General features: G+C 42.5%; 78 non-coding genes across 78 annotated transcripts; all 78 read left to right on the top strand.

Annotated features, from left to right (window-relative positions):
* The first annotated feature begins 113 nt into the window (after positions 1-113).
* Positions 114-185, top strand: trnaa-ugc (transfer RNA alanine (anticodon UGC)). The gene has a single exon. It is a non-coding gene; the product is annotated as a tRNA-Ala (tRNA).
* A 201-nt stretch (positions 186-386) lies between these two features.
* trnaa-ugc (transfer RNA alanine (anticodon UGC)) lies at positions 387-458 on the top strand. The gene has a single exon. It is a non-coding gene; the product is annotated as a tRNA-Ala (tRNA).
* Positions 459-579: 121 nt separating this feature from the next.
* Positions 580-651, top strand: trnaa-ugc (transfer RNA alanine (anticodon UGC)). The gene has a single exon. It is a non-coding gene; the product is annotated as a tRNA-Ala (tRNA).
* Positions 652-730: 79 nt separating this feature from the next.
* Positions 731-802, top strand: trnaa-ugc (transfer RNA alanine (anticodon UGC)). Its single transcript has one exon. It is a non-coding gene; the product is annotated as a tRNA-Ala (tRNA).
* A 146-nt stretch (positions 803-948) lies between these two features.
* On the top strand, positions 949-1,020 carry trnaa-cgc (transfer RNA alanine (anticodon CGC)). Its single transcript has one exon. It is a non-coding gene; the product is annotated as a tRNA-Ala (tRNA).
* Positions 1,021-1,152: 132 nt separating this feature from the next.
* On the top strand, positions 1,153-1,224 carry trnaa-ugc (transfer RNA alanine (anticodon UGC)). Its single transcript has one exon. It is a non-coding gene; the product is annotated as a tRNA-Ala (tRNA).
* Positions 1,225-1,345: 121 nt separating this feature from the next.
* trnaa-ugc (transfer RNA alanine (anticodon UGC)) lies at positions 1,346-1,417 on the top strand. Its single transcript has one exon. It is a non-coding gene; the product is annotated as a tRNA-Ala (tRNA).
* A 288-nt stretch (positions 1,418-1,705) lies between these two features.
* On the top strand, positions 1,706-1,777 carry trnaa-cgc (transfer RNA alanine (anticodon CGC)). The gene has a single exon. It is a non-coding gene; the product is annotated as a tRNA-Ala (tRNA).
* Positions 1,778-1,909: 132 nt separating this feature from the next.
* On the top strand, positions 1,910-1,981 carry trnaa-ugc (transfer RNA alanine (anticodon UGC)). Its single transcript has one exon. It is a non-coding gene; the product is annotated as a tRNA-Ala (tRNA).
* A 341-nt stretch (positions 1,982-2,322) lies between these two features.
* On the top strand, positions 2,323-2,394 carry trnaa-ugc (transfer RNA alanine (anticodon UGC)). Its single transcript has one exon. It is a non-coding gene; the product is annotated as a tRNA-Ala (tRNA).
* Positions 2,395-2,516: 122 nt separating this feature from the next.
* On the top strand, positions 2,517-2,588 carry trnaa-ugc (transfer RNA alanine (anticodon UGC)). Its single transcript has one exon. It is a non-coding gene; the product is annotated as a tRNA-Ala (tRNA).
* A 121-nt stretch (positions 2,589-2,709) lies between these two features.
* trnaa-ugc (transfer RNA alanine (anticodon UGC)) lies at positions 2,710-2,781 on the top strand. The gene has a single exon. It is a non-coding gene; the product is annotated as a tRNA-Ala (tRNA).
* A 146-nt stretch (positions 2,782-2,927) lies between these two features.
* On the top strand, positions 2,928-2,999 carry trnaa-cgc (transfer RNA alanine (anticodon CGC)). Its single transcript has one exon. It is a non-coding gene; the product is annotated as a tRNA-Ala (tRNA).
* A 132-nt stretch (positions 3,000-3,131) lies between these two features.
* trnaa-ugc (transfer RNA alanine (anticodon UGC)) lies at positions 3,132-3,203 on the top strand. The gene has a single exon. It is a non-coding gene; the product is annotated as a tRNA-Ala (tRNA).
* A 122-nt stretch (positions 3,204-3,325) lies between these two features.
* trnaa-ugc (transfer RNA alanine (anticodon UGC)) lies at positions 3,326-3,397 on the top strand. Its single transcript has one exon. It is a non-coding gene; the product is annotated as a tRNA-Ala (tRNA).
* Positions 3,398-3,519: 122 nt separating this feature from the next.
* Positions 3,520-3,591, top strand: trnaa-ugc (transfer RNA alanine (anticodon UGC)). The gene has a single exon. It is a non-coding gene; the product is annotated as a tRNA-Ala (tRNA).
* Positions 3,592-3,712: 121 nt separating this feature from the next.
* trnaa-ugc (transfer RNA alanine (anticodon UGC)) lies at positions 3,713-3,784 on the top strand. The gene has a single exon. It is a non-coding gene; the product is annotated as a tRNA-Ala (tRNA).
* Positions 3,785-3,930: 146 nt separating this feature from the next.
* trnaa-cgc (transfer RNA alanine (anticodon CGC)) lies at positions 3,931-4,002 on the top strand. The gene has a single exon. It is a non-coding gene; the product is annotated as a tRNA-Ala (tRNA).
* Positions 4,003-4,132: 130 nt separating this feature from the next.
* Positions 4,133-4,204, top strand: trnaa-ugc (transfer RNA alanine (anticodon UGC)). The gene has a single exon. It is a non-coding gene; the product is annotated as a tRNA-Ala (tRNA).
* A 201-nt stretch (positions 4,205-4,405) lies between these two features.
* Positions 4,406-4,477, top strand: trnaa-ugc (transfer RNA alanine (anticodon UGC)). Its single transcript has one exon. It is a non-coding gene; the product is annotated as a tRNA-Ala (tRNA).
* A 121-nt stretch (positions 4,478-4,598) lies between these two features.
* Positions 4,599-4,670, top strand: trnaa-ugc (transfer RNA alanine (anticodon UGC)). The gene has a single exon. It is a non-coding gene; the product is annotated as a tRNA-Ala (tRNA).
* Positions 4,671-4,749: 79 nt separating this feature from the next.
* On the top strand, positions 4,750-4,821 carry trnaa-ugc (transfer RNA alanine (anticodon UGC)). Its single transcript has one exon. It is a non-coding gene; the product is annotated as a tRNA-Ala (tRNA).
* Positions 4,822-4,967: 146 nt separating this feature from the next.
* trnaa-cgc (transfer RNA alanine (anticodon CGC)) lies at positions 4,968-5,039 on the top strand. Its single transcript has one exon. It is a non-coding gene; the product is annotated as a tRNA-Ala (tRNA).
* A 132-nt stretch (positions 5,040-5,171) lies between these two features.
* On the top strand, positions 5,172-5,243 carry trnaa-ugc (transfer RNA alanine (anticodon UGC)). The gene has a single exon. It is a non-coding gene; the product is annotated as a tRNA-Ala (tRNA).
* A 121-nt stretch (positions 5,244-5,364) lies between these two features.
* trnaa-ugc (transfer RNA alanine (anticodon UGC)) lies at positions 5,365-5,436 on the top strand. The gene has a single exon. It is a non-coding gene; the product is annotated as a tRNA-Ala (tRNA).
* A 288-nt stretch (positions 5,437-5,724) lies between these two features.
* On the top strand, positions 5,725-5,796 carry trnaa-cgc (transfer RNA alanine (anticodon CGC)). The gene has a single exon. It is a non-coding gene; the product is annotated as a tRNA-Ala (tRNA).
* A 132-nt stretch (positions 5,797-5,928) lies between these two features.
* Positions 5,929-6,000, top strand: trnaa-ugc (transfer RNA alanine (anticodon UGC)). Its single transcript has one exon. It is a non-coding gene; the product is annotated as a tRNA-Ala (tRNA).
* A 341-nt stretch (positions 6,001-6,341) lies between these two features.
* trnaa-ugc (transfer RNA alanine (anticodon UGC)) lies at positions 6,342-6,413 on the top strand. The gene has a single exon. It is a non-coding gene; the product is annotated as a tRNA-Ala (tRNA).
* A 122-nt stretch (positions 6,414-6,535) lies between these two features.
* Positions 6,536-6,607, top strand: trnaa-ugc (transfer RNA alanine (anticodon UGC)). The gene has a single exon. It is a non-coding gene; the product is annotated as a tRNA-Ala (tRNA).
* Positions 6,608-6,728: 121 nt separating this feature from the next.
* Positions 6,729-6,800, top strand: trnaa-ugc (transfer RNA alanine (anticodon UGC)). Its single transcript has one exon. It is a non-coding gene; the product is annotated as a tRNA-Ala (tRNA).
* A 146-nt stretch (positions 6,801-6,946) lies between these two features.
* Positions 6,947-7,018, top strand: trnaa-cgc (transfer RNA alanine (anticodon CGC)). Its single transcript has one exon. It is a non-coding gene; the product is annotated as a tRNA-Ala (tRNA).
* Positions 7,019-7,150: 132 nt separating this feature from the next.
* Positions 7,151-7,222, top strand: trnaa-ugc (transfer RNA alanine (anticodon UGC)). Its single transcript has one exon. It is a non-coding gene; the product is annotated as a tRNA-Ala (tRNA).
* Positions 7,223-7,344: 122 nt separating this feature from the next.
* trnaa-ugc (transfer RNA alanine (anticodon UGC)) lies at positions 7,345-7,416 on the top strand. The gene has a single exon. It is a non-coding gene; the product is annotated as a tRNA-Ala (tRNA).
* A 122-nt stretch (positions 7,417-7,538) lies between these two features.
* Positions 7,539-7,610, top strand: trnaa-ugc (transfer RNA alanine (anticodon UGC)). The gene has a single exon. It is a non-coding gene; the product is annotated as a tRNA-Ala (tRNA).
* Positions 7,611-7,731: 121 nt separating this feature from the next.
* On the top strand, positions 7,732-7,803 carry trnaa-ugc (transfer RNA alanine (anticodon UGC)). Its single transcript has one exon. It is a non-coding gene; the product is annotated as a tRNA-Ala (tRNA).
* Positions 7,804-7,949: 146 nt separating this feature from the next.
* Positions 7,950-8,021, top strand: trnaa-cgc (transfer RNA alanine (anticodon CGC)). Its single transcript has one exon. It is a non-coding gene; the product is annotated as a tRNA-Ala (tRNA).
* Positions 8,022-8,151: 130 nt separating this feature from the next.
* On the top strand, positions 8,152-8,223 carry trnaa-ugc (transfer RNA alanine (anticodon UGC)). Its single transcript has one exon. It is a non-coding gene; the product is annotated as a tRNA-Ala (tRNA).
* A 201-nt stretch (positions 8,224-8,424) lies between these two features.
* On the top strand, positions 8,425-8,496 carry trnaa-ugc (transfer RNA alanine (anticodon UGC)). Its single transcript has one exon. It is a non-coding gene; the product is annotated as a tRNA-Ala (tRNA).
* A 121-nt stretch (positions 8,497-8,617) lies between these two features.
* Positions 8,618-8,689, top strand: trnaa-ugc (transfer RNA alanine (anticodon UGC)). Its single transcript has one exon. It is a non-coding gene; the product is annotated as a tRNA-Ala (tRNA).
* A 79-nt stretch (positions 8,690-8,768) lies between these two features.
* On the top strand, positions 8,769-8,840 carry trnaa-ugc (transfer RNA alanine (anticodon UGC)). Its single transcript has one exon. It is a non-coding gene; the product is annotated as a tRNA-Ala (tRNA).
* Positions 8,841-8,986: 146 nt separating this feature from the next.
* On the top strand, positions 8,987-9,058 carry trnaa-cgc (transfer RNA alanine (anticodon CGC)). Its single transcript has one exon. It is a non-coding gene; the product is annotated as a tRNA-Ala (tRNA).
* A 132-nt stretch (positions 9,059-9,190) lies between these two features.
* trnaa-ugc (transfer RNA alanine (anticodon UGC)) lies at positions 9,191-9,262 on the top strand. Its single transcript has one exon. It is a non-coding gene; the product is annotated as a tRNA-Ala (tRNA).
* Positions 9,263-9,383: 121 nt separating this feature from the next.
* trnaa-ugc (transfer RNA alanine (anticodon UGC)) lies at positions 9,384-9,455 on the top strand. The gene has a single exon. It is a non-coding gene; the product is annotated as a tRNA-Ala (tRNA).
* Positions 9,456-9,743: 288 nt separating this feature from the next.
* Positions 9,744-9,815, top strand: trnaa-cgc (transfer RNA alanine (anticodon CGC)). The gene has a single exon. It is a non-coding gene; the product is annotated as a tRNA-Ala (tRNA).
* A 132-nt stretch (positions 9,816-9,947) lies between these two features.
* Positions 9,948-10,019, top strand: trnaa-ugc (transfer RNA alanine (anticodon UGC)). Its single transcript has one exon. It is a non-coding gene; the product is annotated as a tRNA-Ala (tRNA).
* Positions 10,020-10,360: 341 nt separating this feature from the next.
* Positions 10,361-10,432, top strand: trnaa-ugc (transfer RNA alanine (anticodon UGC)). Its single transcript has one exon. It is a non-coding gene; the product is annotated as a tRNA-Ala (tRNA).
* Positions 10,433-10,554: 122 nt separating this feature from the next.
* On the top strand, positions 10,555-10,626 carry trnaa-ugc (transfer RNA alanine (anticodon UGC)). Its single transcript has one exon. It is a non-coding gene; the product is annotated as a tRNA-Ala (tRNA).
* Positions 10,627-10,747: 121 nt separating this feature from the next.
* On the top strand, positions 10,748-10,819 carry trnaa-ugc (transfer RNA alanine (anticodon UGC)). The gene has a single exon. It is a non-coding gene; the product is annotated as a tRNA-Ala (tRNA).
* Positions 10,820-10,965: 146 nt separating this feature from the next.
* trnaa-cgc (transfer RNA alanine (anticodon CGC)) lies at positions 10,966-11,037 on the top strand. The gene has a single exon. It is a non-coding gene; the product is annotated as a tRNA-Ala (tRNA).
* Positions 11,038-11,169: 132 nt separating this feature from the next.
* trnaa-ugc (transfer RNA alanine (anticodon UGC)) lies at positions 11,170-11,241 on the top strand. Its single transcript has one exon. It is a non-coding gene; the product is annotated as a tRNA-Ala (tRNA).
* A 122-nt stretch (positions 11,242-11,363) lies between these two features.
* On the top strand, positions 11,364-11,435 carry trnaa-ugc (transfer RNA alanine (anticodon UGC)). Its single transcript has one exon. It is a non-coding gene; the product is annotated as a tRNA-Ala (tRNA).
* Positions 11,436-11,557: 122 nt separating this feature from the next.
* Positions 11,558-11,629, top strand: trnaa-ugc (transfer RNA alanine (anticodon UGC)). Its single transcript has one exon. It is a non-coding gene; the product is annotated as a tRNA-Ala (tRNA).
* Positions 11,630-11,750: 121 nt separating this feature from the next.
* On the top strand, positions 11,751-11,822 carry trnaa-ugc (transfer RNA alanine (anticodon UGC)). Its single transcript has one exon. It is a non-coding gene; the product is annotated as a tRNA-Ala (tRNA).
* Positions 11,823-11,968: 146 nt separating this feature from the next.
* On the top strand, positions 11,969-12,040 carry trnaa-cgc (transfer RNA alanine (anticodon CGC)). The gene has a single exon. It is a non-coding gene; the product is annotated as a tRNA-Ala (tRNA).
* Positions 12,041-12,172: 132 nt separating this feature from the next.
* Positions 12,173-12,244, top strand: trnaa-ugc (transfer RNA alanine (anticodon UGC)). Its single transcript has one exon. It is a non-coding gene; the product is annotated as a tRNA-Ala (tRNA).
* Positions 12,245-12,365: 121 nt separating this feature from the next.
* On the top strand, positions 12,366-12,437 carry trnaa-ugc (transfer RNA alanine (anticodon UGC)). Its single transcript has one exon. It is a non-coding gene; the product is annotated as a tRNA-Ala (tRNA).
* Positions 12,438-12,725: 288 nt separating this feature from the next.
* trnaa-cgc (transfer RNA alanine (anticodon CGC)) lies at positions 12,726-12,797 on the top strand. Its single transcript has one exon. It is a non-coding gene; the product is annotated as a tRNA-Ala (tRNA).
* Positions 12,798-12,929: 132 nt separating this feature from the next.
* Positions 12,930-13,001, top strand: trnaa-ugc (transfer RNA alanine (anticodon UGC)). Its single transcript has one exon. It is a non-coding gene; the product is annotated as a tRNA-Ala (tRNA).
* Positions 13,002-13,342: 341 nt separating this feature from the next.
* trnaa-ugc (transfer RNA alanine (anticodon UGC)) lies at positions 13,343-13,414 on the top strand. Its single transcript has one exon. It is a non-coding gene; the product is annotated as a tRNA-Ala (tRNA).
* A 122-nt stretch (positions 13,415-13,536) lies between these two features.
* On the top strand, positions 13,537-13,608 carry trnaa-ugc (transfer RNA alanine (anticodon UGC)). Its single transcript has one exon. It is a non-coding gene; the product is annotated as a tRNA-Ala (tRNA).
* A 121-nt stretch (positions 13,609-13,729) lies between these two features.
* Positions 13,730-13,801, top strand: trnaa-ugc (transfer RNA alanine (anticodon UGC)). Its single transcript has one exon. It is a non-coding gene; the product is annotated as a tRNA-Ala (tRNA).
* A 146-nt stretch (positions 13,802-13,947) lies between these two features.
* On the top strand, positions 13,948-14,019 carry trnaa-cgc (transfer RNA alanine (anticodon CGC)). Its single transcript has one exon. It is a non-coding gene; the product is annotated as a tRNA-Ala (tRNA).
* A 132-nt stretch (positions 14,020-14,151) lies between these two features.
* On the top strand, positions 14,152-14,223 carry trnaa-ugc (transfer RNA alanine (anticodon UGC)). Its single transcript has one exon. It is a non-coding gene; the product is annotated as a tRNA-Ala (tRNA).
* Positions 14,224-14,345: 122 nt separating this feature from the next.
* trnaa-ugc (transfer RNA alanine (anticodon UGC)) lies at positions 14,346-14,417 on the top strand. The gene has a single exon. It is a non-coding gene; the product is annotated as a tRNA-Ala (tRNA).
* A 122-nt stretch (positions 14,418-14,539) lies between these two features.
* Positions 14,540-14,611, top strand: trnaa-ugc (transfer RNA alanine (anticodon UGC)). The gene has a single exon. It is a non-coding gene; the product is annotated as a tRNA-Ala (tRNA).
* A 121-nt stretch (positions 14,612-14,732) lies between these two features.
* trnaa-ugc (transfer RNA alanine (anticodon UGC)) lies at positions 14,733-14,804 on the top strand. Its single transcript has one exon. It is a non-coding gene; the product is annotated as a tRNA-Ala (tRNA).
* A 146-nt stretch (positions 14,805-14,950) lies between these two features.
* trnaa-cgc (transfer RNA alanine (anticodon CGC)) lies at positions 14,951-15,022 on the top strand. The gene has a single exon. It is a non-coding gene; the product is annotated as a tRNA-Ala (tRNA).
* Positions 15,023-15,152: 130 nt separating this feature from the next.
* Positions 15,153-15,224, top strand: trnaa-ugc (transfer RNA alanine (anticodon UGC)). The gene has a single exon. It is a non-coding gene; the product is annotated as a tRNA-Ala (tRNA).
* Positions 15,225-15,425: 201 nt separating this feature from the next.
* Positions 15,426-15,497, top strand: trnaa-ugc (transfer RNA alanine (anticodon UGC)). The gene has a single exon. It is a non-coding gene; the product is annotated as a tRNA-Ala (tRNA).
* Positions 15,498-15,618: 121 nt separating this feature from the next.
* On the top strand, positions 15,619-15,690 carry trnaa-ugc (transfer RNA alanine (anticodon UGC)). Its single transcript has one exon. It is a non-coding gene; the product is annotated as a tRNA-Ala (tRNA).
* Positions 15,691-15,769: 79 nt separating this feature from the next.
* trnaa-ugc (transfer RNA alanine (anticodon UGC)) lies at positions 15,770-15,841 on the top strand. Its single transcript has one exon. It is a non-coding gene; the product is annotated as a tRNA-Ala (tRNA).
* Positions 15,842-15,987: 146 nt separating this feature from the next.
* Positions 15,988-16,059, top strand: trnaa-cgc (transfer RNA alanine (anticodon CGC)). The gene has a single exon. It is a non-coding gene; the product is annotated as a tRNA-Ala (tRNA).
* Positions 16,060-16,191: 132 nt separating this feature from the next.
* Positions 16,192-16,263, top strand: trnaa-ugc (transfer RNA alanine (anticodon UGC)). The gene has a single exon. It is a non-coding gene; the product is annotated as a tRNA-Ala (tRNA).
* Positions 16,264-16,384: 121 nt separating this feature from the next.
* Positions 16,385-16,456, top strand: trnaa-ugc (transfer RNA alanine (anticodon UGC)). Its single transcript has one exon. It is a non-coding gene; the product is annotated as a tRNA-Ala (tRNA).
* A 288-nt stretch (positions 16,457-16,744) lies between these two features.
* On the top strand, positions 16,745-16,816 carry trnaa-cgc (transfer RNA alanine (anticodon CGC)). The gene has a single exon. It is a non-coding gene; the product is annotated as a tRNA-Ala (tRNA).
* Positions 16,817-16,948: 132 nt separating this feature from the next.
* trnaa-ugc (transfer RNA alanine (anticodon UGC)) lies at positions 16,949-17,020 on the top strand. The gene has a single exon. It is a non-coding gene; the product is annotated as a tRNA-Ala (tRNA).
* Positions 17,021-17,361: 341 nt separating this feature from the next.
* Positions 17,362-17,433, top strand: trnaa-ugc (transfer RNA alanine (anticodon UGC)). Its single transcript has one exon. It is a non-coding gene; the product is annotated as a tRNA-Ala (tRNA).
* A 122-nt stretch (positions 17,434-17,555) lies between these two features.
* Positions 17,556-17,627, top strand: trnaa-ugc (transfer RNA alanine (anticodon UGC)). Its single transcript has one exon. It is a non-coding gene; the product is annotated as a tRNA-Ala (tRNA).
* The last annotated feature ends 52 nt before the right edge of the window (positions 17,628-17,679 follow it).

The raw sequence follows: 17,679 nt of genomic DNA on the forward strand, positions 1-17,679 counted from the left end.
AATGCATTTTCAGCAAGTTTGAGTAAAAACCTTTCAGTTTGGTCCTGTGACGTGCCAGCTACTGGATTTAACAGCATTTGTATACCTACAGATGCTCAAATGTCATTTGCAACGGGGATGTAGGTCAGTGGTAGAGCGCATGCTTTGCATGTATGAGGTCCTGGGTTCAATCCCCAGCATCTCCAAATGCTGCTCAATGTTTTTTGCGTTTCATGCAAAAGAGCTTCAATTCATTCCTTTTGTCTGCCCTCTACTGGGATTAACAGAATTTGTATACCTACAGATGCTCAAAAGTCATTTTAGCAAAGGTCCTGGGTTCTATCCCCAGCATCTCCAAATTAACAGAATTTGTATACCTACAAATGCCCAAAAGTCATTTTCACAACGGGGATGTAGCTCAGTGGTAGAGCGCATGCTTTGCATGTATGAGGTCCTGGGTTCCATCCCCAGCATCTCCAAATGCTGCTCAGTGCTTGTTGCGTTTCATGCAAAAGAGCTTCAATTCATTCCTTTTATGTGCCCTCTACTGGGAATAACAGAATTTGTATACCTACAGATGCCCAAATGTCATTTTTGTATGGGGATGTAGCTCAGTGGTAGAGCGCATGCTTTGCATGTATGAGGTCCTGGGTTCAAACCCCAGCATCTCCAAGCTATGTTAAAGCTTTAATGCATTTTCAGCAAGTTTGAGTAAAAGCCTTTCAGTTTGGTCCTCTACCATTTTTGCCATGGGGATGTAGCTCAGTGGTAGAGCGCATGCTTTGCATGTATGAGGTCCTGGGTTCAATCCCCAGTATCTCCAAGCAATCTTTAACTACCTATTGATCAGACTTTTGACCTACGTGTGTAGTCATTACAATGTCTGCAAACATCTACTACTTATTACACAAACGTTATCTTGAGTAAAAGCACTTGTAACTACACACAAACAAAGCACACCTTTTATCAGGGGGTGTAGCTCAGTGGTAGAGCGCATGCTTCGCATGTATGAGGTCCTGGGTTCAATCCCCAACATCTCCAAGCTCTGTTAAAGCTTTAATGCATTTTCAGCAAGTTTGAGTAAAAGCCTTTCAGTTTGGTCTTGTGATGTGCCAGCTACTGGATTTAACAGCATTTGTATACCTACAGATGCTCAAAAGTCATTTTAGCAAAGGGGATGTAGCTCAGTGGTAGAGCGCATGCTTTGCATGTATGAGGTCCTGGGTTCAATCCCCAGCTTCTCCAAATGCTGCTCAATGCTTGTTGCGTTTCATGCAAAAGAGCTTCAATTCATTCCTTTTATGTGCCCTCTACTGGGATTAACAGAATTTGTATACCTACAGATGCCCAAATGTCATTTTTGTATGGGGATGTAGCTCAGTGGTAGATCGCATGCTTTGCATGTATGAGGCCTTGGGTTCAATCCCCAGCATCTCCAAGCTATGTTAAAGCTTTAATGCATTTTCAGCAAGTTTGAGTAAAAGCCTTTCAGTTTGGTCCTCTACCATTTCTGCCATGGGGATGTAGCTCAGTGGTAGAGCGCATACTTTGCATGTATGAGGTCCTGGGTTCAATCTCCAAGCAATCTTTAACTACCTATTTATCAGACTTTTGACCTACGTGTGTAGTCATTACAATGTCTGCAAACATCTACTACTTATTACACAAACGTTATCTTGAGTAAAAGCACTTGTAACTACACACAAACAAAGCACACCTTTTATCAGGGGATGTAGCTCAGTGGTAGAGCGCATGCTTCGCATGTATGAGGTCCTGGGTTCAATCCCCAGCATCTCCAAGCTCTGTTAAAGCTTTAATGCATTTTCAGCAAGTTTGAGTAAAAGCCTTTCAGTTTGGTCTTGTGATGTGCCAGCTACTGGATTTAACAGCATTTGTATACCTACAGATGCTCAAAAGTCGTTTTAGCAAAGGGGATGTAGCTCAGTGGTAGTGCGCATGCTTTGCATGTATGAGGTCCTGGGTTCAATCCCCAGTATCTCCAAGCAATCTTTAACTACCTATTTATCAGACTTTTGACCTACCTGTGTAGTCATTACAATGTCTGCAAACATCTACTACTTATTACACAGACGTTATCTTGAGTAAAAGCACTTGTAACTACACACAAACAAAGCACACCTTTTATCAGGGGATGTAGCTCAGTGGTAGAGCGCATGCTTCGCATGTATGAGGTCCTGGGTTCAATCTCCAAGCTCTGTTAAAGCTTTAATGCATTTTCAGCAAGTTTGAGTAAAAGCCTTTCAGTTTGGTCTTGTGATGTGCCAGCTACTGGATTTAACAGCATTTGTATACCTACAGATGCTCAAAAGTCATTTTAGCAAAGGGGATGTAGCTCAGTGGTAGAGCGCATGCTTTGCATGTATGAGGTCCTGGGTTCAATCCCCAGCTTCTCCAAATGCTGCTCAATGCTTGTTGCGTTTCATGCAAAAGAGCTTCAATTCATTCCTTATATGTGCCCTCTACTGGGATTAACAGAATTTGTATACCTACAGATGCCCAAAAGTCATTTTTGCAACGGGGATGTAGCTCAGTGGTAGAGCGCATGCTTTGCATGTATGAGGTCCTGGGTTCAATCCCCAGCATCTCCAAATGCTACTCAACGTTTATTGCGTTTCATGCAAAAGAGCTTCAATTCATTCCTTTTATCTGCCCTCTACTGGGATTAACAGAATTTGTATACCTACAGATGCCCAAAAGTCATTTTTCTACGGGGATGTAGCTCAGTGGTAGAGCGCATGCTTTGCATGTATGAGGTCCTGGGTTCAATCCCCAGTATCTCCAAGCAATCTTTAACTACCTATTTATCAGACTTTTGACCTACCTGTGTAGTCATTACAATGTCTGCAAACATCTACTACTTATTACACAGACGTTATCTTGAGTAAAAGCACTTGTAACTACACACAAACAAAGCACACCTTTTATCAGGGGATGTAGCTCAGTGGTAGAGCGCATGCTTCGCATGTATGAGGTCCTGGGTTCAATCCCCAGCATCTCCAAGCTCTGTTAAAGCTTTAATGCATTTTCAGCAAGTTTGAGTAAAAGCCTTTCAGTTTGGTCTTGTGACCTGCCAGCTACTGGATTTAACAGCATTTGTATACCTACAGATGCTCAAAGGTCATTTTAGCAAAGGGGATGTAGCTCAGTGGTAGAGCGCATGCTTTGCATGTATGAGGTCCTGGGTTCAATCCCCAGCATCTCCACATGCTGCTCAATGCTTGTTGCGTTTCATGCAAAAGAGCTTCAATTCAATCCTTTTATGTGCCCTCTACTGGGATTAACAGAATTTGTATACCTACAGATGCCCAAAAGTCATTTTCACAATGGGGATGTAGCTCAGTGGTAGAGCGCATGCTTTGCATGTATGAGGTCCTGGGTTCAATCCCCAGCATCTCCAAATGCTGCTCAAAGTTTATTGCGTTTCATGCAAAAGAGCTTCAATTCAATCCTTATATCTGCCCTCTACTGGGATTAACAGAATTTGTATACCTACAGATGCCCAAAAGTCATTCTTGCAACGGGGATGTAGCTCAGTGGTAGAGCGCATGCTTTGCATGTATGAGGTCCAGGGTTCAATCCCCAGCCTCTCCAAATGCTACTCAATGTTTATTGCGTTTCATGCAAAAGAGCTTCAATTCATTCTTTTTATCTGCCCTCTACTGGGATTAACAGAATTTGTATACCTACAGATGCCCAAAAGTCATTTTTCTATGGGGATGTAGCTCAGTGGTAGAGCGCATGCTTTGCATGTATGAGCTCCTGGGTTCAATCCCCAGTATCTCCAAGCAATCTTTAACTACCTATTTATCAGACTTTTGACCTACGTGTGTAGTCATTACAATGTCTGCAAACATCTACTACTTATTACACAAATGTTATCTTGAGTAAAAGCACTTGTAACTACACACAAACAAAGCACACCTTTTATCAGGGGATGTAGCTCAGTGGTAGAGCGCATGCTTCGCATGTGTGAGGTCCTGGGTTCAATCCCCAGAATCTCCCAGCTCTGTTAAAGCTTTAATGCATTTTCAGCAAGTTTGAGTAAAAACCTTTCAGTTTGGTCCTGTGACGTGCCAGCTACTGGATTTAACAGCATTTGTATACCTACAGATGCTCAAATGTCATTTGCAACGGGGATGTAGGTCAGTGGTAGAGCGCATGCTTTGCATGTATGAGGTCCTGGGTTCAATCCCCAGCATCTCCAAATGCTGCTCAATGTTTTTTGCGTTTCATGCAAAAGAGCTTCAATTCATTCCTTTTGTCTGCCCTCTACTGGGATTAACAGAATTTGTATACCTACAGATGCTCAAAAGTCATTTTAGCAAAGGTCCTGGGTTCTATCCCCAGCATCTCCAAATTAACAGAATTTGTATACCTACAAATGCCCAAAAGTCATTTTCACAACGGGGATGTAGCTCAGTGGTAGAGCGCATGCTTTGCATGTATGAGGTCCTGGGTTCCATCCCCAGCATCTCCAAATGCTGCTCAGTGCTTGTTGCGTTTCATGCAAAAGAGCTTCAATTCATTCCTTTTATGTGCCCTCTACTGGGAATAACAGAATTTGTATACCTACAGATGCCCAAATGTCATTTTTGTATGGGGATGTAGCTCAGTGGTAGAGCGCATGCTTTGCATGTATGAGGTCCTGGGTTCAAACCCCAGCATCTCCAAGCTATGTTAAAGCTTTAATGCATTTTCAGCAAGTTTGAGTAAAAGCCTTTCAGTTTGGTCCTCTACCATTTTTGCCATGGGGATGTAGCTCAGTGGTAGAGCGCATGCTTTGCATGTATGAGGTCCTGGGTTCAATCCCCAGTATCTCCAAGCAATCTTTAACTACCTATTGATCAGACTTTTGACCTACGTGTGTAGTCATTACAATGTCTGCAAACATCTACTACTTATTACACAAACGTTATCTTGAGTAAAAGCACTTGTAACTACACACAAACAAAGCACACCTTTTATCAGGGGGTGTAGCTCAGTGGTAGAGCGCATGCTTCGCATGTATGAGGTCCTGGGTTCAATCCCCAACATCTCCAAGCTCTGTTAAAGCTTTAATGCATTTTCAGCAAGTTTGAGTAAAAGCCTTTCAGTTTGGTCTTGTGATGTGCCAGCTACTGGATTTAACAGCATTTGTATACCTACAGATGCTCAAAAGTCATTTTAGCAAAGGGGATGTAGCTCAGTGGTAGAGCGCATGCTTTGCATGTATGAGGTCCTGGGTTCAATCCCCAGCTTCTCCAAATGCTGCTCAATGCTTGTTGCGTTTCATGCAAAAGAGCTTCAATTCATTCCTTTTATGTGCCCTCTACTGGGATTAACAGAATTTGTATACCTACAGATGCCCAAATGTCATTTTTGTATGGGGATGTAGCTCAGTGGTAGATCGCATGCTTTGCATGTATGAGGCCTTGGGTTCAATCCCCAGCATCTCCAAGCTATGTTAAAGCTTTAATGCATTTTCAGCAAGTTTGAGTAAAAGCCTTTCAGTTTGGTCCTCTACCATTTCTGCCATGGGGATGTAGCTCAGTGGTAGAGCGCATACTTTGCATGTATGAGGTCCTGGGTTCAATCTCCAAGCAATCTTTAACTACCTATTTATCAGACTTTTGACCTACGTGTGTAGTCATTACAATGTCTGCAAACATCTACTACTTATTACACAAACGTTATCTTGAGTAAAAGCACTTGTAACTACACACAAACAAAGCACACCTTTTATCAGGGGATGTAGCTCAGTGGTAGAGCGCATGCTTCGCATGTATGAGGTCCTGGGTTCAATCCCCAGCATCTCCAAGCTCTGTTAAAGCTTTAATGCATTTTCAGCAAGTTTGAGTAAAAGCCTTTCAGTTTGGTCTTGTGATGTGCCAGCTACTGGATTTAACAGCATTTGTATACCTACAGATGCTCAAAAGTCGTTTTAGCAAAGGGGATGTAGCTCAGTGGTAGTGCGCATGCTTTGCATGTATGAGGTCCTGGGTTCAATCCCCAGTATCTCCAAGCAATCTTTAACTACCTATTTATCAGACTTTTGACCTACCTGTGTAGTCATTACAATGTCTGCAAACATCTACTACTTATTACACAGACGTTATCTTGAGTAAAAGCACTTGTAACTACACACAAACAAAGCACACCTTTTATCAGGGGATGTAGCTCAGTGGTAGAGCGCATGCTTCGCATGTATGAGGTCCTGGGTTCAATCTCCAAGCTCTGTTAAAGCTTTAATGCATTTTCAGCAAGTTTGAGTAAAAGCCTTTCAGTTTGGTCTTGTGATGTGCCAGCTACTGGATTTAACAGCATTTGTATACCTACAGATGCTCAAAAGTCATTTTAGCAAAGGGGATGTAGCTCAGTGGTAGAGCGCATGCTTTGCATGTATGAGGTCCTGGGTTCAATCCCCAGCTTCTCCAAATGCTGCTCAATGCTTGTTGCGTTTCATGCAAAAGAGCTTCAATTCATTCCTTATATGTGCCCTCTACTGGGATTAACAGAATTTGTATACCTACAGATGCCCAAAAGTCATTTTTGCAACGGGGATGTAGCTCAGTGGTAGAGCGCATGCTTTGCATGTATGAGGTCCTGGGTTCAATCCCCAGCATCTCCAAATGCTACTCAACGTTTATTGCGTTTCATGCAAAAGAGCTTCAATTCATTCCTTTTATCTGCCCTCTACTGGGATTAACAGAATTTGTATACCTACAGATGCCCAAAAGTCATTTTTCTACGGGGATGTAGCTCAGTGGTAGAGCGCATGCTTTGCATGTATGAGGTCCTGGGTTCAATCCCCAGTATCTCCAAGCAATCTTTAACTACCTATTTATCAGACTTTTGACCTACCTGTGTAGTCATTACAATGTCTGCAAACATCTACTACTTATTACACAGACGTTATCTTGAGTAAAAGCACTTGTAACTACACACAAACAAAGCACACCTTTTATCAGGGGATGTAGCTCAGTGGTAGAGCGCATGCTTCGCATGTATGAGGTCCTGGGTTCAATCCCCAGCATCTCCAAGCTCTGTTAAAGCTTTAATGCATTTTCAGCAAGTTTGAGTAAAAGCCTTTCAGTTTGGTCTTGTGACCTGCCAGCTACTGGATTTAACAGCATTTGTATACCTACAGATGCTCAAAGGTCATTTTAGCAAAGGGGATGTAGCTCAGTGGTAGAGCGCATGCTTTGCATGTATGAGGTCCTGGGTTCAATCCCCAGCATCTCCACATGCTGCTCAATGCTTGTTGCGTTTCATGCAAAAGAGCTTCAATTCAATCCTTTTATGTGCCCTCTACTGGGATTAACAGAATTTGTATACCTACAGATGCCCAAAAGTCATTTTCACAATGGGGATGTAGCTCAGTGGTAGAGCGCATGCTTTGCATGTATGAGGTCCTGGGTTCAATCCCCAGCATCTCCAAATGCTGCTCAAAGTTTATTGCGTTTCATGCAAAAGAGCTTCAATTCAATCCTTATATCTGCCCTCTACTGGGATTAACAGAATTTGTATACCTACAGATGCCCAAAAGTCATTCTTGCAACGGGGATGTAGCTCAGTGGTAGAGCGCATGCTTTGCATGTATGAGGTCCAGGGTTCAATCCCCAGCCTCTCCAAATGCTACTCAATGTTTATTGCGTTTCATGCAAAAGAGCTTCAATTCATTCTTTTTATCTGCCCTCTACTGGGATTAACAGAATTTGTATACCTACAGATGCCCAAAAGTCATTTTTCTATGGGGATGTAGCTCAGTGGTAGAGCGCATGCTTTGCATGTATGAGCTCCTGGGTTCAATCCCCAGTATCTCCAAGCAATCTTTAACTACCTATTTATCAGACTTTTGACCTACGTGTGTAGTCATTACAATGTCTGCAAACATCTACTACTTATTACACAAATGTTATCTTGAGTAAAAGCACTTGTAACTACACACAAACAAAGCACACCTTTTATCAGGGGATGTAGCTCAGTGGTAGAGCGCATGCTTCGCATGTGTGAGGTCCTGGGTTCAATCCCCAGAATCTCCCAGCTCTGTTAAAGCTTTAATGCATTTTCAGCAAGTTTGAGTAAAAACCTTTCAGTTTGGTCCTGTGACGTGCCAGCTACTGGATTTAACAGCATTTGTATACCTACAGATGCTCAAATGTCATTTGCAACGGGGATGTAGGTCAGTGGTAGAGCGCATGCTTTGCATGTATGAGGTCCTGGGTTCAATCCCCAGCATCTCCAAATGCTGCTCAATGTTTTTTGCGTTTCATGCAAAAGAGCTTCAATTCATTCCTTTTGTCTGCCCTCTACTGGGATTAACAGAATTTGTATACCTACAGATGCTCAAAAGTCATTTTAGCAAAGGTCCTGGGTTCTATCCCCAGCATCTCCAAATTAACAGAATTTGTATACCTACAAATGCCCAAAAGTCATTTTCACAACGGGGATGTAGCTCAGTGGTAGAGCGCATGCTTTGCATGTATGAGGTCCTGGGTTCCATCCCCAGCATCTCCAAATGCTGCTCAGTGCTTGTTGCGTTTCATGCAAAAGAGCTTCAATTCATTCCTTTTATGTGCCCTCTACTGGGAATAACAGAATTTGTATACCTACAGATGCCCAAATGTCATTTTTGTATGGGGATGTAGCTCAGTGGTAGAGCGCATGCTTTGCATGTATGAGGTCCTGGGTTCAAACCCCAGCATCTCCAAGCTATGTTAAAGCTTTAATGCATTTTCAGCAAGTTTGAGTAAAAGCCTTTCAGTTTGGTCCTCTACCATTTTTGCCATGGGGATGTAGCTCAGTGGTAGAGCGCATGCTTTGCATGTATGAGGTCCTGGGTTCAATCCCCAGTATCTCCAAGCAATCTTTAACTACCTATTGATCAGACTTTTGACCTACGTGTGTAGTCATTACAATGTCTGCAAACATCTACTACTTATTACACAAACGTTATCTTGAGTAAAAGCACTTGTAACTACACACAAACAAAGCACACCTTTTATCAGGGGGTGTAGCTCAGTGGTAGAGCGCATGCTTCGCATGTATGAGGTCCTGGGTTCAATCCCCAACATCTCCAAGCTCTGTTAAAGCTTTAATGCATTTTCAGCAAGTTTGAGTAAAAGCCTTTCAGTTTGGTCTTGTGATGTGCCAGCTACTGGATTTAACAGCATTTGTATACCTACAGATGCTCAAAAGTCATTTTAGCAAAGGGGATGTAGCTCAGTGGTAGAGCGCATGCTTTGCATGTATGAGGTCCTGGGTTCAATCCCCAGCTTCTCCAAATGCTGCTCAATGCTTGTTGCGTTTCATGCAAAAGAGCTTCAATTCATTCCTTTTATGTGCCCTCTACTGGGATTAACAGAATTTGTATACCTACAGATGCCCAAATGTCATTTTTGTATGGGGATGTAGCTCAGTGGTAGATCGCATGCTTTGCATGTATGAGGCCTTGGGTTCAATCCCCAGCATCTCCAAGCTATGTTAAAGCTTTAATGCATTTTCAGCAAGTTTGAGTAAAAGCCTTTCAGTTTGGTCCTCTACCATTTCTGCCATGGGGATGTAGCTCAGTGGTAGAGCGCATACTTTGCATGTATGAGGTCCTGGGTTCAATCTCCAAGCAATCTTTAACTACCTATTTATCAGACTTTTGACCTACGTGTGTAGTCATTACAATGTCTGCAAACATCTACTACTTATTACACAAACGTTATCTTGAGTAAAAGCACTTGTAACTACACACAAACAAAGCACACCTTTTATCAGGGGATGTAGCTCAGTGGTAGAGCGCATGCTTCGCATGTATGAGGTCCTGGGTTCAATCCCCAGCATCTCCAAGCTCTGTTAAAGCTTTAATGCATTTTCAGCAAGTTTGAGTAAAAGCCTTTCAGTTTGGTCTTGTGATGTGCCAGCTACTGGATTTAACAGCATTTGTATACCTACAGATGCTCAAAAGTCGTTTTAGCAAAGGGGATGTAGCTCAGTGGTAGTGCGCATGCTTTGCATGTATGAGGTCCTGGGTTCAATCCCCAGTATCTCCAAGCAATCTTTAACTACCTATTTATCAGACTTTTGACCTACCTGTGTAGTCATTACAATGTCTGCAAACATCTACTACTTATTACACAGACGTTATCTTGAGTAAAAGCACTTGTAACTACACACAAACAAAGCACACCTTTTATCAGGGGATGTAGCTCAGTGGTAGAGCGCATGCTTCGCATGTATGAGGTCCTGGGTTCAATCTCCAAGCTCTGTTAAAGCTTTAATGCATTTTCAGCAAGTTTGAGTAAAAGCCTTTCAGTTTGGTCTTGTGATGTGCCAGCTACTGGATTTAACAGCATTTGTATACCTACAGATGCTCAAAAGTCATTTTAGCAAAGGGGATGTAGCTCAGTGGTAGAGCGCATGCTTTGCATGTATGAGGTCCTGGGTTCAATCCCCAGCTTCTCCAAATGCTGCTCAATGCTTGTTGCGTTTCATGCAAAAGAGCTTCAATTCATTCCTTATATGTGCCCTCTACTGGGATTAACAGAATTTGTATACCTACAGATGCCCAAAAGTCATTTTTGCAACGGGGATGTAGCTCAGTGGTAGAGCGCATGCTTTGCATGTATGAGGTCCTGGGTTCAATCCCCAGCATATCCAAATGCTACTCAACGTTTATTGCGTTTCATGCAAAAGAGCTTCAATTCATTCCTTTTATCTGCCCTCTACTGGGATTAACAGAATTTGTATACCTACAGATGCCCAAAAGTCATTTTTCTACGGGGATGTAGCTCAGTGGTAGAGCGCATGCTTTGCATGTATGAGGTCCTGGGTTCAATCCCCAGTATCTCCAAGCAATCTTTAACTACCTATTTATCAGACTTTTGACCTACCTGTGTAGTCATTACAATGTCTGCAAACATCTACTACTTATTACACAGACGTTATCTTGAGTAAAAGCACTTGTAACTACACACAAACAAAGCACACCTTTTATCAGGGGATGTAGCTCAGTGGTAGAGCGCATGCTTCGCATGTATGAGGTCCTGGGTTCAATCCCCAGCATCTCCAAGCTCTGTTAAAGCTTTAATGCATTTTCAGCAAGTTTGAGTAAAAGCCTTTCAGTTTGGTCTTGTGACCTGCCAGCTACTGGATTTAACAGCATTTGTATACCTACAGATGCTCAAAGGTCATTTTAGCAAAGGGGATGTAGCTCAGTGGTAGAGCGCATGCTTTGCATGTATGAGGTCCTGGGTTCAATCCCCAGCATCTCCACATGCTGCTCAATGCTTGTTGCGTTTCATGCAAAAGAGCTTCAATTCAATCCTTTTATGTGCCCTCTACTGGGATTAACAGAATTTGTATACCTACAGATGCCCAAAAGTCATTTTCACAATGGGGATGTAGCTCAGTGGTAGAGCGCATGCTTTGCATGTATGAGGTCCTGGGTTCAATCCCCAGCATCTCCAAATGCTGCTCAAAGTTTATTGCGTTTCATGCAAAAGAGCTTCAATTCAATCCTTATATCTGCCCTCTACTGGGATTAACAGAATTTGTATACCTACAGATGCCCAAAAGTCATTCTTGCAACGGGGATGTAGCTCAGTGGTAGAGCGCATGCTTTGCATGTATGAGGTCCAGGGTTCAATCCCCAGCCTCTCCAAATGCTACTCAATGTTTATTGCGTTTCATGCAAAAGAGCTTCAATTCATTCTTTTTATCTGCCCTCTACTGGGATTAACAGAATTTGTATACCTACAGATGCCCAAAAGTCATTTTTCTATGGGGATGTAGCTCAGTGGTAGAGCGCATGCTTTGCATGTATGAGCTCCTGGGTTCAATCCCCAGTATCTCCAAGCAATCTTTAACTACCTATTTATCAGACTTTTGACCTACGTGTGTAGTCATTACAATGTCTGCAAACATCTACTACTTATTACACAAATGTTATCTTGAGTAAAAGCACTTGTAACTACACACAAACAAAGCACACCTTTTATCAGGGGATGTAGCTCAGTGGTAGAGCGCATGCTTCGCATGTGTGAGGTCCTGGGTTCAATCCCCAGAATCTCCCAGCTCTGTTAAAGCTTTAATGCATTTTCAGCAAGTTTGAGTAAAAACCTTTCAGTTTGGTCCTGTGATGTGCCAGCTACTGGATTTAACAGCATTTGTATACCTACAGATGCTCAAAAGTCATTTTAGCAAAGGGGATGTAGCTCAGTGGTAGAGCGCATGCTTTGCATGTATGAGGTCCTGGGTTCAATCCCCAGCTTCTCCAAATGCTGCTCAATGCTTGTTGCGTTTCATGCAAAAGAGCTTCAATTCATTCCTTTTATGTGCCCTCTACTGGGATTAACAGAATTTGTATACCTACAGATGCCCAAATGTCATTTTTGTATGGGGATGTAGCTCAGTGGTAGATCGCATGCTTTGCATGTATGAGGCCTTGGGTTCAATCCCCAGCATCTCCAAGCTATGTTAAAGCTTTAATGCATTTTCAGCAAGTTTGAGTAAAAGCCTTTCAGTTTGGTCCTCTACCATTTCTGCCATGGGGATGTAGCTCAGTGGTAGAGCGCATACTTTGCATGTATGAGGTCCTGGGTTCAATCTCCAAGCAATCTTTAACTACCTATTTATCAGACTTTTGACCTACGTGTGTAGTCATTACAATGTCTGCAAACATCTACTACTTATTACACAAACGTTATCTTGAGTAAAAGCACTTGTAACTACACACAAACAAAGCACACCTTTTATCAGGGGATGTAGCTCAGTGGTAGAGCGCATGCTTCGCATGTATGAGGTCCTGGGTTCAATCCCCAGCATCTCCAAGCTCTGTTAAAGCTTTAATGCATTTTCAGCAAGTTTGAGTAAAAGCCTTTCAGTTTGGTCTTGTGATGTGCCAGCTACTGGATTTAACAGCATTTGTATACCTACAGATGCTCAAAAGTCGTTTTAGCAAAGGGGATGTAGCTCAGTGGTAGTGCGCATGCTTTGCATGTATGAGGTCCTGGGTTCAATCCCCAGTATCTCCAAGCAATCTTTAACTACCTATTTATCAGACTTTTGACCTACCTGTGTAGTCATTACAATGTCTGCAAACATCTACTACTTATTACACAGACGTTATCTTGAGTAAAAGCACTTGTAACTACACACAAACAAAGCACACCTTTTATCAGGGGATGTAGCTCAGTGGTAGAGCGCATGCTTCGCATGTATGAGGTCCTGGGTTCAATCTCCAAGCTCTGTTAAAGCTTTAATGCATTTTCAGCAAGTTTGAGTAAAAGCCTTTCAGTTTGGTCTTGTGATGTGCCAGCTACTGGATTTAACAGCATTTGTATACCTACAGATGCTCAAAAGTCATTTTAGCAAAGGGGATGTAGCTCAGTGGTAGAGCGCATGCTTTGCATGTATGAGGTCCTGGGTTCAATCCCCAGCTTCTCCAAATGCTGCTCAATGCTTGTTGCGTTTCATGCAAAAGAGCTTCAATTCATTCCTTATATGTGCCCTCTACTGGGATTAACAGAATTTGTATACCTACAGATGCCCAAAAGTCATTTTTGCAACGGGGATGTAGCTCAGTGGTAGAGCGCATGCTTTGCATGTATGAGGTCCTGGGTTCAATCCCCAGCATATCCAAATGCTACTCAACGTTTATTGCGTTTCATGCAAAAGAGCTTCAATTCATTCCTTTTATCTGCCCTCTACTGGGATTAACAGAATTTGTATACCTACAGATGCCCAAAAGTCATTTTTCTACGGGGATGTAGCTCAGTGGTAGAGCGCATGCTTTGCATGTATGAGGTCCTGGGTTCAATCCCCAGTATCTCCAAGCAATCTTTAACTACCTATTTATCAGACTTTTGACCTACCTGTGTAGTCATTACAATGTCTGCAAACATCTACTACTTATTACACAGACGTTATCTTGAGTAAAAGCACTTGTAACTACACACAAACAAAGCACACCTTTTATCAGGGGATGTAGCTCAGTGGTAGAGCGCATGCTTCGCATGTATGAGGTCCTGGGTTCAATCCCCAGCATCTCCAAGCTCTGTTAAAGCTTTAATGCATTTTCAGCAAGTTTGAGTAAAAGCCTTTCAGTTTGGTCTTGTGACCTGCCAGCTACTGGATTTAACAGCATTTGTATACCTACAGATGCTCAAAGGTCATTTTAGCAAAGGGGATGTAGCTCAGTGGTAGAGCGCATGCTTTGCATGTATGAGGTCCTGGGTTCAATCCCCAGCATCTCCACATGCTGCTCAATGCTTGTTGCGTTTCATGCAAAAGAGCTTCAATTCAATCCTTTTATGTGCCCTCTACTGGGATTAACAGAATTTGTATACCTACAGATGCCCAAAAGTCATTTTCACAATGGGGATGTAGCTCAGTGGTAGAGCGCATGCTTTGCATGTATGAGGTCCTGGGTTCAATCCCCAGCATCTCCAAATGCTGCTCAAAGTTTATTGCGTTTCATGCAAAAGAGCTTCAATTCAATCCTTATATCTGCCCTCTACTGGGATTAACAGAATTTGTATACCTACAGATGCCCAAAAGTCATTCTTGCAACGGGGATGTAGCTCAGTGGTAGAGCGCATGCTTTGCATGTATGAGGTCCAGGGTTCAATCCCCAGCCTCTCCAAATGCTACTCAATGTTTATTGCGTTTCATGCAAAAGAGCTTCAATTCATTCTTTTTATCTGCCCTCTACTGGGATTAACAGAATTTGTATACCTACAGATGCCCAAAAGTCATTTTTCTATGGGGATGTAGCTCAGTGGTAGAGCGCATGCTTTGCATGTATGAGCTCCTGGGTTCAATCCCCAGTATCTCCAAGCAATCTTTAACTACCTATTTATCAGACTTTTGACCTACGTGTGTAGTCATTACAATGTCTGCAAACATCTACTACTTATTACACAAATGTTATCTTGAGTAAAAGCACTTGTAACTACACACAAACAAAGCACACCTTTTATCAGGGGATGTAGCTCAGTGGTAGAGCGCATGCTTCGCATGTGTGAGGTCCTGGGTTCAATCCCCAGAATCTCCCAGCTCTGTTAAAGCTTTAATGCATTTTCAGCAAGTTTGAGTAAAAACCTTTCAGTTTGGTCCTGTGACGTGCCAGCTACTGGATTTAACAGCATTTGTATACCTACAGATGCTCAAATGTCATTTGCAACGGGGATGTAGGTCAGTGGTAGAGCGCATGCTTTGCATGTATGAGGTCCTGGGTTCAATCCCCAGCATCTCCAAATGCTGCTCAATGTTTTTTGCGTTTCATGCAAAAGAGCTTCAATTCATTCCTTTTGTCTGCCCTCTACTGGGATTAACAGAATTTGTATACCTACAGATGCTCAAAAGTCATTTTAGCAAAGGTCCTGGGTTCTATCCCCAGCATCTCCAAATTAACAGAATTTGTATACCTACAAATGCCCAAAAGTCATTTTCACAACGGGGATGTAGCTCAGTGGTAGAGCGCATGCTTTGCATGTATGAGGTCCTGGGTTCCATCCCCAGCATCTCCAAATGCTGCTCAGTGCTTGTTGCGTTTCATGCAAAAGAGCTTCAATTCATTCCTTTTATGTGCCCTCTACTGGGAATAACAGAATTTGTATACCTACAGATGCCCAAATGTCATTTTTGTATGGGGATGTAGCTCAGTGGTAGAGTGCATGCTTTGCATGTATGAGGTCCTGGGTTCAAACCCCAGCATCTCCAAGCTATGTTAAAGCTTTAATGCATTTTCAGCAAGTTTGAGTAAAAGCCTTTCAGTTTGGTCCTCTACCATTTTTGCCATGGGGATGTAGCTCAGTGGTAGAGCGCATGCTTTGCATGTATGAGGTCCTGGGTTCAATCCCCAGTATCTCCAAGCAATCTTTAACTACCTATTGATCAGACTTTTGACCTACGTGTGTAGTCATTACAATGTCTGCAAACATCTACTACTTATTACACAAACGTTATCTTGAGTAAAAGCACTTGTAACTACACACAAACAAAGCACACCTTTTATCAGGGGGTGTAGCTCAGTGGTAGAGCGCATGCTTCGCATGTATGAGGTCCTGGGTTCAATCCCCAACATCTCCAAGCTCTGTTAAAGCTTTAATGCATTTTCAGCAAGTTTGAGTAAAAGCCTTTCAGTTTGGTCTTGTGATGTGCCAGCTACTGGATTTAACAGCATTTGTATACCTACAGATGCTCAAAAGTCATTTTAGCAAAGGGGATGTAGCTCAGTGGTAGAGCGCATGCTTTGCATGTATGAGGTCCTGGGTTCAATCCCCAGCTTCTCCAAATGCTGCTCAATGCTTGTTGCGTTTCATGCAAAAGAGCTTCAATTCATTCCTTTTATGTGCCCTCTACTGGGATTAACAGAATTTGTATACCTACAGATGCCCAAATGTCATTTTTGTATGGGGATGTAGCTCAGTGGTAGATCGCATGCTTTGCATGTATGAGGCCTTGGGTTCAATCCCCAGCATCTCCAAGCTATGTTAAAGCTTTAATGCATTTTCAGCAAGTTTGAGTAAAAGCCTTTCAGTTTGGTCCTCTACCATTTCTGCCATGGGGATGTAGCTCAGTGGTAGAGCGCATACTTTGCATGTATGAGGTCCTGGGTTCAATCTCCAAGCAATCTTTAACTACCTATTTATCAGACTTTTGACCTACGTGTGTAGTCATTACAATGTCTGCAAACATCTACTACTTATTACACAAACGTTATCTTGAGTAAAAGCACTTGTAACTACACACAAACAAAGCACACCTTTTATCAGGGGATGTAGCTCAGTGGTAGAGCGCATGCTTCGCATGTATGAGGTCCTGGGTTCAATCCCCAGCATCTCCAAGCTCTGTTAAAGCTTTAATGCATTTTCAGCAAGTTTGAGTAAAAGCCTTTCAGTTTGGTCTTGTGATGTGCCAGCTACTGGATTTAACAGCATTTGTATACCTACAGATGCTCAAAAGTCGTTTTAGCAAAGGGGATGTAGCTCAGTGGTAGTGCGCATGCTTTGCATGTATGAGGTCCTGGGTTCAATCCCCAGTATCTCCAAGCAATCTTTAACTACCTATTTATCAGACTTTTGACCTACCTGTGTAGTCATTACAATGTCTGCAAACATCTACTACTTATTACACAGACGTTATCTTGAGTAAAAGCACTTGTAACTACACACAAACAAAGCACACCTTTTATCAGGGGATGTAGCTCAGTGGTAGAGCGCATGCTTCGCATGTATGAGGTCCTGGGTTCAATCTCCAAGCTCTGTTAAAGCTTTAATGCATTTTCAGCAAGTTTGAGTAAAAGCCTTTCAGTTTGGTCTTGTGATGTGCCAGCTACTGGATTTAACAGCATTTGTATACCTACAGATGCTCAAAAGTCATTTTAGCAAAGGGGATGTAGCTCAGTGGTAGAGCGCATGCTTTGCATGTATGAGGTCCTGGGTTCAATCCCCAGCTTCTCCAAATGCTGCTCAATGCTTGTTGCGTTTCATGCAAAAGAGCTTCAATTCATTCCTTATATGTGCCCTCTACTGGGATTAACAGAATTTGTATACCTACAGATGCCCAAAAGTCATTTTTGCAACGGGGATGTAGCTCAGTGGTAGAGCGCATGCTTTGCATGTATGAGGTCCTGGGTTCAATCCCCAGCATCTCCAAATGCTACTCAACGTTTATTGCGTTTCATGCAAAAGAGCTTCAATTCATTCC

The sequence above is a fragment of the Garra rufa genome, chromosome 12, assembly GCF_049309525.1.
Source record: "Garra rufa chromosome 12, GarRuf1.0, whole genome shotgun sequence".
NCBI classification, from domain to species: domain Eukaryota; kingdom Metazoa; phylum Chordata; class Actinopteri; order Cypriniformes; family Cyprinidae; genus Garra; species Garra rufa.